This window comes from Protopterus annectens, chromosome 17.part0 (genome assembly GCF_019279795.1).
Source record: "Protopterus annectens isolate FY-2018-M chromosome 17.part0, PAN1.0, whole genome shotgun sequence".
NCBI classification, from domain to species: domain Eukaryota; kingdom Metazoa; phylum Chordata; order Ceratodontiformes; family Protopteridae; genus Protopterus; species Protopterus annectens.
In genome coordinates, this window is record NC_056751.1 from 418,173,689 (window position 1) to 418,185,292 (window position 11,604).

Consider the following 11,604-nt stretch of genomic DNA (forward strand, 5'->3'; position numbering starts at 1 on the left):
TAGGGTGAGCTGCTCAGTCTCTTGGTTGGTGAGGGGTGAATAATGAGCCCTGCCCTGCTGGGCAATCAAGTGTCGGGGTATATTAGTGCTTGCTATCAGGGCTGAGCAAGTGCTGGACTGTAGGATGCTTTTTAAGTGCTTAGGTTGAGAGTTAGACTACTTTCAAGGGAAACTGAAGAGGAGACTTGGTGGAGCCGGGAATAATTTAGCCCTAGCTAACTGGCACTGCCCAGACGTGCAAAACTATGGGAACGCGGTTTTTACAGCAGGGGAAATGAAAGAGATAGAAATTAGCCCAAAATGGCTTATAAACTACTAACTTCTGGGCTGGAACCCCTCCTCCAGGGACAGATGGCTGCTCAAAGCTCCCTCTCTCACAGGTGAACAGAGAAACCTCCTTCTATCCAAGTAAGGTATGGGCAACTCAGAAACTTGTAACACAGCCTTGAATTCAGCACTAGCCTGAAAACTGGACTATACTAGCTTAGAAAGGTGGGAAACAAGGACATTTTTTTTGAAATGATAAGGCAAAAACAGTAAAAAATACACTTAAAACAGCTTTAAATGACTACAAACAGTAAAAAATACACTTAAAACAGCTTTAGATGACTACAAGCAATCAGAAAAGGCTTTTAAACAAATTACCCAATTAAGCAGTAAAAAAATCTCAAAACTGAGCCCTGTTCCTGTAGTCTTCAATCAGACAAGTTCTAACTGCACTCTCCTGCCACTGGGGTGCAGGGGAACCTTCTCCAAAGAAGAAGGCCTGGATTAGTGCTCAAGTTATACAAACAAAGCTAGATTCAGCAGGCCTGAATCTAGTTTATGCGACAGTAAACAAGGCACACTAATTTTAGTAAGAAACAGTTAAAATATGCAGGCACTATAAGCCTCTAACCAGAAATTCCCAGCTCAGAAGGGTAGAGTCCAGCCTCTCTTCCCACAACAGTGCAGACCACAAACCTTCTTAATGTAAAATGAATGGCCTGAAGCCCAAGTAATTAAACCAGAACTAATACACTTTTAGAATAACAGACACTGAACCTTCAATCAGCAGTTCCCAACTTAGAAGGATGTTAGCTACCTGTCCTGCTACAACAGTGCAGACCACAAACCTTCTTAATGTAAAACAACTGGTCTGAAGCCCAAGTGCTTAAATCAAAAGGCTTAGAATGATAGTTATACCAAGCAGTAATAAATAAAATTGAGTACTTTTAAGATGATGCAAAAGCAAAATAAAGTAATAAAGTAGGAAGAAACACAAATAAAGTAAAAGCAGATGAATACATTTTTTTCTGAGTGAGCAAATTAGATGGACCCAGGAGGAGTATCCAAATGCAAATTTACAAGAGGGGCGGGCAGTTTCAAAGCCACCAAGATTAACACCAAAACAAAAGCAGGTAGGGTGGGTGGGAAAATAACTGAAAAAACAGAGCCACTATTTCCAGCTAGATAGTTTTCTGTGCAACACAATTAAATCAATTTAAATGCTGTATTATTTGAAAAAAAGTGCAGATTAAGATTTACTTAAACTCACATATACATCCAGTTGATTGCAGGTAGGACTTAGCCGGTCAAAGCTCAGAGTTTAAGCAGAAAATAATCCAAAATGTACCACTTATATAAGGCAGAAACCGAATATCAATGAAGTGAAACTACCCCCACTTTATTACTGGCTATGCAAGAATTCTAACAAGCACTAAATTCTAAAAAGCATTACTAAAAAAACAGCCACAACTTTCAGCTAGATAGTATTAAATGCAACACAAATAAATCAATTTAAATGCTGTGTTATTTGAAAAAAGTGCAGATAAAAATTTACTTAAATTCACTTATACATCCAGTTAATTGCAGGTAGGTCATAGCCGGCCAAAGCTCAGAGTTTAAGCAGAAAACAATCCAAAATGTACCACTTGTATAACACAGAAACCGAATATCAATGAAGTGAAACTACCCCACTTATCACTGGCAATGCGGGAAATCTAACAAGTATTAACTGAAAAAAAGAGCCACAACTTCCAGCTAGATAGTATTCAATGCAACACAAATAAATCAATTTAAATGCTGTATTATTTGAAAGAAGTGCAGATAAAAATTTACTTAAATTCACTTATACGTCCAGTTGATTGCAGGTAGGTCTTAGCCTGCCAAAGCTCAGAGTTTAAGCTGAAAATAATCCATAATGTACCACTTACATAAGGCAGAAACCGAATATCAATGAAGTGAAACTACCCCCACTTATCACTGGCTATGCAGGAATTCTAACAAGCGTTAACTGAAAAAGCAGTGCCACAACTTCCATCTAGATAGTATTCAAGGCAACATAAATAAATCAATTTAAATGCAGTATTATTTGAAAAAAGTGCAGATAAAGATTTACTTAAATTCAGTTATATGTTCAATTGATTGCAGATAGGTCTTAGCTGGCCAAAGCTCAGAGTATAAGCAGAAAATAATCGAAAATGTACCAATTATATAAGGCAGAAACCGAATATCAAAGAAGTGAAACTACCCCCACTTATCACTGGCAATGCAGGAATCCTAACAAGCACTAAAATCTAATAAGCATTAACTGAAAATACAGAGCCACAACTTCCAGCTAGATAGTATTCAATGCAAAACAAATAAATAATTTAAATGTTGTATTATTTGAAAAAAATTGCAGATAAAGACTTACTTAAGTTCACTTATACATCTAGTTGATTGCAGGAAGGTCTTAGCCAGCCAATGCTCAGAGTTAAAGCAGAAAATAATCCAAAATGTACCACTTATATAAGGCAGAAATCAAATGTCAATGAAGTTATACTACCCACACTTATCACTGGTTATGCAGGAATTCTAACAAGCACTAAATTCTAACATGGATTAACTGAAAAAACAGAGCCAGAACTTCCAGCTAGACAGTATTCAGTGCAACACAATTAAATTATTTTAAATGCTGTATTATTTGAAAAAAGTGCAGATAAAGATTTACTTAAATTCACTTATACGTCCAGTTGATTGCAGGTAGGTCATAGCTGGCCAAAGCTCAGAGTTTAAGTGGAAAATAATCCACAATGTACCACTTATATAAGGCAAAAAGAGAATATCAATAAAGTGAAACTTCCTCTACTTATCACTGGCTATGCAGGAATTCTAACTAGCACTAAGCATTAACTGAACAAACAGAGCCACAACTTCCAGCTAGAGAGTATTCAATGCAACACAAATAAATCAATTCATATTCTGTATTATTTGAAAAAAGTGCAGATAAAGATTTATTTAAATTCACTTATACATCCAGTTGATTGCAGGTAGGTCTTAGTCGGCCAAAGCTCAGAGTTTAAGCAGAAAATAATCCAAAATGTGCCACTTATATAAGGCAGAAACTGAATATCAATGAAGTGAAACTACCCCCACTTATGACTGGCTATGCATGAATTCTAAAAAGCATTAACTGAAAAGACAGAGCCACAACTTCCAGCTAGATAGTATTCAATGCAACACAAATAAATGAATTTAAATGCTGTATTATTTGAAAAAAGTGCAGATAAAGATGTACTTAAATTCACTTGTACATCCAGTTGATTGCAGGTAGGTCTTAGCTGGCCAAAGCTCAGAGTTTAAGCAGAAAATAATGCAAAATGCACCACTTATATAAGGCAGAAACCAAATATCACTGAAGTGAAACTACGGCCACTTATCACTGGCTATGCAGGAATTCTAACAAGCACTAAATTCTAACAAGCATTAACTGAAAAAACAGAGCCACAATTTTCAGCTAGATAGTATTTAATGCAACACAAATAAATCAATTTAAATGCAGTATTATTTGAAAAAAGTGCAAATAAAGATTTACTTAAATTCACTTATACTTCCAGTTGATTGCAGGTAGGTCTTATCTGGCCAAAGCTCAGAGTTTAAGCAGAAAATAAACCAAAATGTACCACTTATAAAAGGCAGAAACCGAATCTCAATGAAGTGAAACTACTCCCACTTATCACTGGCAATGCAGAAATTCTAACAAGTACTAAACTCTAACAAGCATTAACTGAAAGAAAGAGCCACAACTTCCAGCTAGATAGTATTCACTGCAACACAAATAAATCAATTTAAATGCTGTATTTTTTGAAAAAAAGTGCAGATAAAGATTTACTTAAATTCACTTATACGTCCACTTGATTGCAGGTAGGTCTTACCCTGCGAAAGCACATAGTTTAAGCAGAAAATAATCCAAAATGTACCACTTACATAAGGCAGAAACCGAATATCAATGAAGTGAAACTACCCCCACTTATCACTGGCTATGCAAGAATTCTAACAAGTACTAAATTCTAACAAGCATTAACTGAAAAAACAGAGCCACAACTTCCAGCTAGAGAGTATTCAATGCAATACAAATAAATCAATTCATATTCTGTATTATTTGAAAAAAGTGCAGATAAAGATTTAATTAAATTCACTTATACATCCATTTGATTGCAGGTAGGTCTTAGTCGGCCAAAGCTCAGAGTTTAAGCAGAAAATAATCCAAAATGTGCCACTTATATAAGGCAGAAACTGAATATCAATGAAGTGAAACTACCCCCACTTATGACTGGCTATGCATGAATTCTAAAAAGCATTAACTGAAAAGACAGAGCCACAACTTCCAGCTAGATAGTATTCAATGCAACACAAATAAATGAATTTAAATGCTGTATTATTTGAAAAAAGTACAGATAAAGATGTACTTAAATTCACTTGTACATCCAGTTGATTGCAGGTAGGTCTTAGCTGGCCAAAGCTCAGAGTTTAAGCAGAAAATAATGCAAAATGCACCACTTATATAAGGCAGAAACCAAATATCATTGAAGTGAAACTACCGCCACTTATCACTGGCTATGCAGGAATTCTAACAAGCACTAAATTCTAACAAGCATTAACTGAAAAAACAGAGCCACAATTTTCGGCTAGATAGTATTTAATGCAACACAAATAAAATCAATTTAAATGCAGTATTATTTGAAAAAAGTGCAAATAAAGATTTACTTAAATTCACTTATACTTCCAGTTGATTGCAGGTAGGTCTTATCTGGCCAAAGCTCAGAGTTTAAGCAGAAAATAAACCAAAATGTACCACTTATAAAAGGCAGAAACCGAATCTCAATGAAGTAAAACTACTCCCACTTATCACTGGCAATGCAGAAATTCTAACAAGTACTAAACTCTAACAAGCATTAACTGAAAGAAAGAGCCACAACTTCCAGCTAGATAGTATTCACTGCAACACAAATAAATCAATTTAAATGCTGTATTTTTTGAAAAAAAGTGCAGATAAAGATTTACTTAAATTCACTTATACGTCCACTTGATTGCAAGTAGGTCTTACCCTGCGAAAGCACAGAGTTTAAGCAGAAAATAATCCAAAATGTACCACTTACATAAGGCAGAAACCGAATATCAATGAAGTGAAACTACCCCCACTTATCACTGGCTATGTAGGAATTCTAACAAGTACTAAATTCTAACAAGCATTAACTGAAAAAGTGCAACACAATTAATTTAATTTAAATGCTGTATTTGAAAAAAAGTGCAGATAAAGATTTACTTAAATTCACTTATACATCCAATTGATTGCAGGTAGGTCTTAGTAGGCCAAAGCTTAGAGTTTAAGGAGAAAATAATCCAAAATGTGCCACTTAAATAAGGCAGAAACCGAATATCAATGAAGTGAAACTACTCCCGCTTATCACTGGCTATGCAGAAATTCTAGCAAGCACTAAATTCTAACAAGCATTAACTGAAAAAACAGAGCCACAACTTCCAGCTAGATAGTATTCAATGCTACAGAAATAAATCAATTTAAATGCTGTATTATATGAAACAAAGTGCAAATAAAGATTTAATTAAATTAACTTATACATCCATTTGATTGCAGGTACATCTTAGCTGGCCAAAGCTCAGAGTTTAAGCAGAAAATAATCCAAAATGTGCCACTTATATAAGGCAGAAACCGAATATCAATGAAGTGAAAATACCCCCACTTATCACTGGCTATGCAGGAATTCTAACAAGCATTAACTGAAAAAGCACAACCACAACTTCCAGCTGGATAGTATTCAATGCAACACAAATAAATCAATTTAAATGCAGAATTATTTGAAAAAAGTGCAGATCAAGATTTATTTAAATTCACTTATACGTCCAGTTGATTGCAGGTAGGTCTTAGCTGGCCAAAGCTCAGAGTTTAAGCAGAAAATAATACAAAATGTACCACTTATATAAGGCAGAAACCGAATATCAATGAATTGAAGCTACCCCCATTTATCACTAGCTATGCAGGAATTCTAACAATTACTAAATTCTGACAAGCATTAACTGAAATAACAGAGCCACAACTTCCAGCTAGATAGTAGTCAGTGGCTATGCAGGAATTCTAACAAGTACTAAATTCTAACAAGCATTAACTGAAAAAACAGAGCCACAACTTCCAGCTAGATGTATTCACTGCAACAGAAACAAATCAATTTAAATTCTGTATTATTTGAAAAAAGTGCAGATAAAGATTTAATTAAATTCACTTACACATCCAAGTCATTGCAGGTAGATCTTAGCTGGCCAAAGCTCAGAGTTTAAGCTGAAAATAATCCAAAATGTGCCACTTATATAAGACAGAAAGCGAACATCAGTGAAGTGAAACTACACCCACTTATAACTGGCTATGCAGGAATTCTAAGAAGCATTAAATTCTAACAAGCATTAACTGAAAAAACAGAGCTACAACTTCCAGCTAGATAGTATTCAATGCAACACAAATAAATCAATTTAAATGCTGCATTATTATAAAGAAGTGCAGATAAAGATATATTTAAATTCACTTATATGTCCAGTTGACTGCAGGTAGGTCTTAGCCTGCCAAAGCTCAGAGTTTAAGCAGGAAATAATCCAAAATGTACCACATTCATAAGGCAGAAACCAAAGATCAATGAAGTGAAACTACCCCCACTTATCACTGGCTATGCAGGAATTCTAACAAGCATTAATTGAAAAAGCAGAACCACAACTTTCATCTAGATGGTATTCAATGCAACACAAATAAATCAGTTTAAATGCAGTATTATTTTTTAAAAAAGTGCAGATAAAGATTTTCTTAAATTCACTTATACATCCGGTTGATTGCAGGTAGGTCTTAGCCGCCCAAAGCTCAAAGTTTAAGCAGAAAATAATCCAAAATGTACCACTTATATAAGGCAGAAACCGAATATCAATGAAGTGAAACTACCCCCACTTATCACTGGCTATGCAAGAATTCTAACAAGCACTAAATTCTAACAAGCATTAAATGAAAAAAGGAGCCACAGATTCCAGTTAGATAGTATTCAATGCAACACAAATAAATCAATTTAAATGCTGTATTATTTGAAAATAGTGCAGATAAAGATTTACTTAAATTCACTTATATGTCCAGTTGATTGCAGGTAGGTCTTAGCCGGCCAAAGCTCATAAGCAGAAAATAATCCAAAATATACCACTTATATAAGTCAGAAACCGAATATCAATGCAGTGAACTACCCACAGTTATCACTGGCTATGCAGGAATTCAAATAAGCACTAAATACTAACAAGCATTAACTGAAAAAGCAGAGCCACAACTTCCAGCTAGATAGTATTCAATGCAACACAAATAAATAAATTTAAATGCTGTATAATTTGAAGGAAGTGCAGATAAAGATTTACTTAAATTCACTTATACATCCAGTTGATTGCAGGTAGGTCTTAGCCTGCCAAAGCTCAGAGTTTAAGCAGAAAATAATCCAAAATGTACCACTTATATAATGCAAAAACCGAATGTCAGTGAATTGAACCTACCCCCACTTATCACTGGCTATGCAGGAATTCTAACAAGTATTAACTGAAAAAGCAGAGCCACAACTTCCATCTAGATAGTATTCAATGCAACACAAATAAATCAATTTAAATGCAGTATTATTTTTAAAAAAGTGCAGATAAAGATTTACTTAAGAGTCCAGTTAATTGCAGGTAGGTCTTAGCCTGCGAAAGTACAGAGTTTAAGCAGAATATATTCCAAAATGTACCACTTACATAAGGCAGAAATTGAATATCAATGAAGTGAAACTACCCCCACTTATCACTGGCTATGCAAGAATTCTAACAAGCATTAACTTAAAAAGCAGAGCCACAACTTACAGCTGTATAGTATTCAATGCAACACAAAAAAAAATCAATTTAAATGCAGTATTATTTGAAAAAAGTGCAGCTAAAGATTTACTTAAATTCACTTATACGTCCAGTTGATTGCAGGTAAGTCTTAGCTGGCCAAAACTCAGCGTTTAAGTAGAAAATAATCCTAAATGTACCACTTATATAAGTCAAAAAGAGAATATCAATGAAGTGAAACTACCCCCACTTATCACTGGCTATGCAGAAATTCTAACAAGCAGTAAATTCTAACAAGTATTAACTAATAAAACAGAGCCACAACCTCCAGCTAGATAGTATTCAATGCAACAGAAATAAATCAATTTAAATACTGTATTATTTGAAAAAAGTGCAGATAAAGATTTACTTAAATTCACTTATACATTCAGTTAATTTCAGGTAGTTTTTAGCTGTAAAAGCTCAGAGTTTAAGCAGAAAATAATCCAAAATGTACCACTTATATAAGGAAGAAACCGAATATCAATGAAGTGAAACTACCCCCACTTATCACTGGCTCTGTCGGAATTCTAACAAGCACTAAATTCTAACAAGCATTAACTGAAAAAACAGAGCCACAACTTCCAGCTAGATATATTCAATGCAACACAAATAAAACAATTTAAAATGCTGTATTATTTGAAAAAAGTGCAGATAAAGATTTACTTTAATTCACTTATACATCCAGGTGATTGCAGGTAGGTCTTAGCCTGTGAAAGCACAGAGTTTAAGCAGAAAATAATCAAAAATGTACCACTAACATAAGGCAGAAACTGAATATAAATGAAGTGAAACTACACCCACTTATCACTGGCTATGCAGGAATTCTAACAAGCATTAACTGAAAAAACAGAGCCACAACTTCCAGCTAGATAGGACTCAATGCAACACAAATAAATCAATTTAAATGCTGTATTATTTGAAAGAAGTGCAGATAAAGGTTTACTTAAATTCATTTATACGTCCAGTTGACTGCAGGTAGGTCTTAGCTGGCCAAAGCTCAGAGTTTAAGCAGAAAATAATCCAAAATGTACCACTTATATAAGGCAGATACCGAATATCAATGAAGTTAAATTACCTCCACTTATCCCTGGCTATGCAGGAATTCTAATAAGCACTAAATTCTAACAAGCATTAACTGAAAAAAAAGAACCACAACTTCCAGCAAGATAGTATTCAGTGCAACATAATTTTATCAATTTAAATACGGTATTATTTGAAAAAAGTGCAGATAAAGATTTACTTAAATTCAGTTATACATCCAAATGATTGCAGGTAGGTCTTAGTCAGCCAAAGCTCAGACTTTAAGCAGAAAATAATCCAAAATGTGCCACTTATATAAGGCAGAAACCGAATATCAATGAAGTGAAACTACCGCAGGTATCACTGACTATGCAGAAATTCTAACAAGCACCAAAATCTAACAAGCATTGACTGAAAAAAACAGAGCCACAACTTCCAGCTAGATAGTATTCAATGCAACACAAATAAATCAATTTAAATGTTGTATTATTTAAAAAAAGTGCAGATAAAGATGCACTTAAACTCATTTTACATCCAGTTGATTGCAGATAAGTCTTAGCTGGCCAAAGCTCAGAGTTTAAGCAGAAAATAATCCAAAATGTACCCCTTATATAACACAAAAACTGAACATCAATGAAGTGAAACTACACCCACTTATAACTGGCTATGCAGGGATTCTAACAAGCACTAAATTCTAACAAGCATTAACTGAAAAAAACGACCCACACTTTCCAGCTAGATAGTATTCAATGCAACACAAATAAAATCAATTTATATGCTGTATTATTTGAAAAAAGGTCAGATAAAGATTTTATTAAATTCACTCTTATGTCCAGTTGATTGCAGGTAGGTCTTAGCCGGCCAAAGATCAGAGTTTAAGCAGAAAATATTCCAAAATGTACCACTTACACAAGGCAGAAACCGAATATCAGTGAAGTGAAACTACCCCCACTTATCAATGGCTATGCAAGAATTCTAAGAAGCATTAACTGAAAAAGCAGAGCCACAACTTCCAGCTATATAGTATTCAATGCAAAACAAATAAATCAATTTAAATGCAGTATTATTTGAAAAAAGTGCAGATAAAGATTTACTTAAATTCACTTATATGTCCAATTGATTGCAGGTAGGTCTTACCTGGCCAAAACTCAGCGTTTAAGTAGAAAATAATCCAAAATGTACCACTTATATAAGACAGAAACTGAATATCAATGAAGTGAAACTATCCCCACTTATCACTGGTTATGCAGGAATTCTAACAAGTACTAAATTCTAACAAGCATTAACAAAAAAACAGAGCTAAAACTTTCAGCTAGATAGTATTCAATGCAACACAAATAAATACATTTACATACTGTATTATTTGAAAAAAGTGCAAACAAAGATTTACTTAAATTCACTTATACGTCCAGTTGATTGCAGGTAGGTTTAGCCAGCCAAATCACAGAGTTTAAGCAGAAAATAATCCAAAATGTATAACTTATATGAGGCAGAATCCGAATATCAATGAAGTGAAACTACCCCCACTTATCACTGGCAATGCAGGAATTCTAACAAGCACTAAATTCTAACAAGCATTAACTGAAAAAACAGAGCCACAACTTCCAGCTAGATAGTATTGAATGCAACACAAATAAATCAATTTAAATGCTGTATAATTTGAAGGAAGTGCAGATAAAGATTTACTTAAATTCACTTATACATCCAGTTGATTGCAGGTAGGTCTTAGCCTGCCAAAGCTCAGAGTTTAAGCAGAAAATAATCCAAAATGTACCACTTACATAAGGCAGAAACTGAATGTCAATGAATTGAACCTATCCCCGCTTATCACTGGCTATGCAGGAATTCTAACAAGTATTAACTGAAAAAGCAGAGCCACAACTTCCACCTAGATAGTATTCAATGCAACACAAATAAATCAATTTAAATGCAGTATTATTTTTTAAAAAGTGCAGGTAAAGATTTACTTAAATTCACTTAAGAGTCCAGTTGATTGCAGATAGGTCTTAGCCTGCAAAAGCACAGAGTTTAAGCAGAAAATATTCCAAAATGTACCACTTACATAAGTCAGAAACTGAATATCAGTGAAGTAAAACTGCCCCCACTTATCACTGGCTATGCAGGAATTCTAACAAGTATTAACTGAAAAAGCAGAGCCACAACTTACAGCTATATAGTATTCAATGCAACACAAAAAAATCAATTTAAATGCAGTATTATTTGAAAAAAGTGCAGATAAAGATTTACTTAAATTCACTTATATGTCCAGTTGATTGCAGGTAGGTCATAGCTGGCCAAAGCTCAGCGTTTAAGTAGAAAATAATCCAAAATGTACCACTTATATAAGGCAAAAAGAGAATATCAATGAAGTGAAACTTCCTCTACTTATCATGAGAAAATAGA

At 34.2% G+C, this 11,604-nt stretch overlaps 1 protein-coding gene across 2 annotated transcripts in view; it reads right to left on the reverse strand.

The window, feature by feature from the left end:
• The window catches only part of LOC122791387 (protein kinase C and casein kinase substrate in neurons protein 1-like), an 821,887-nt gene that overhangs the window by 603,504 nt on the left and 206,779 nt on the right, over window positions 1-11,604 (reverse strand). The window lies entirely within an intron of this gene.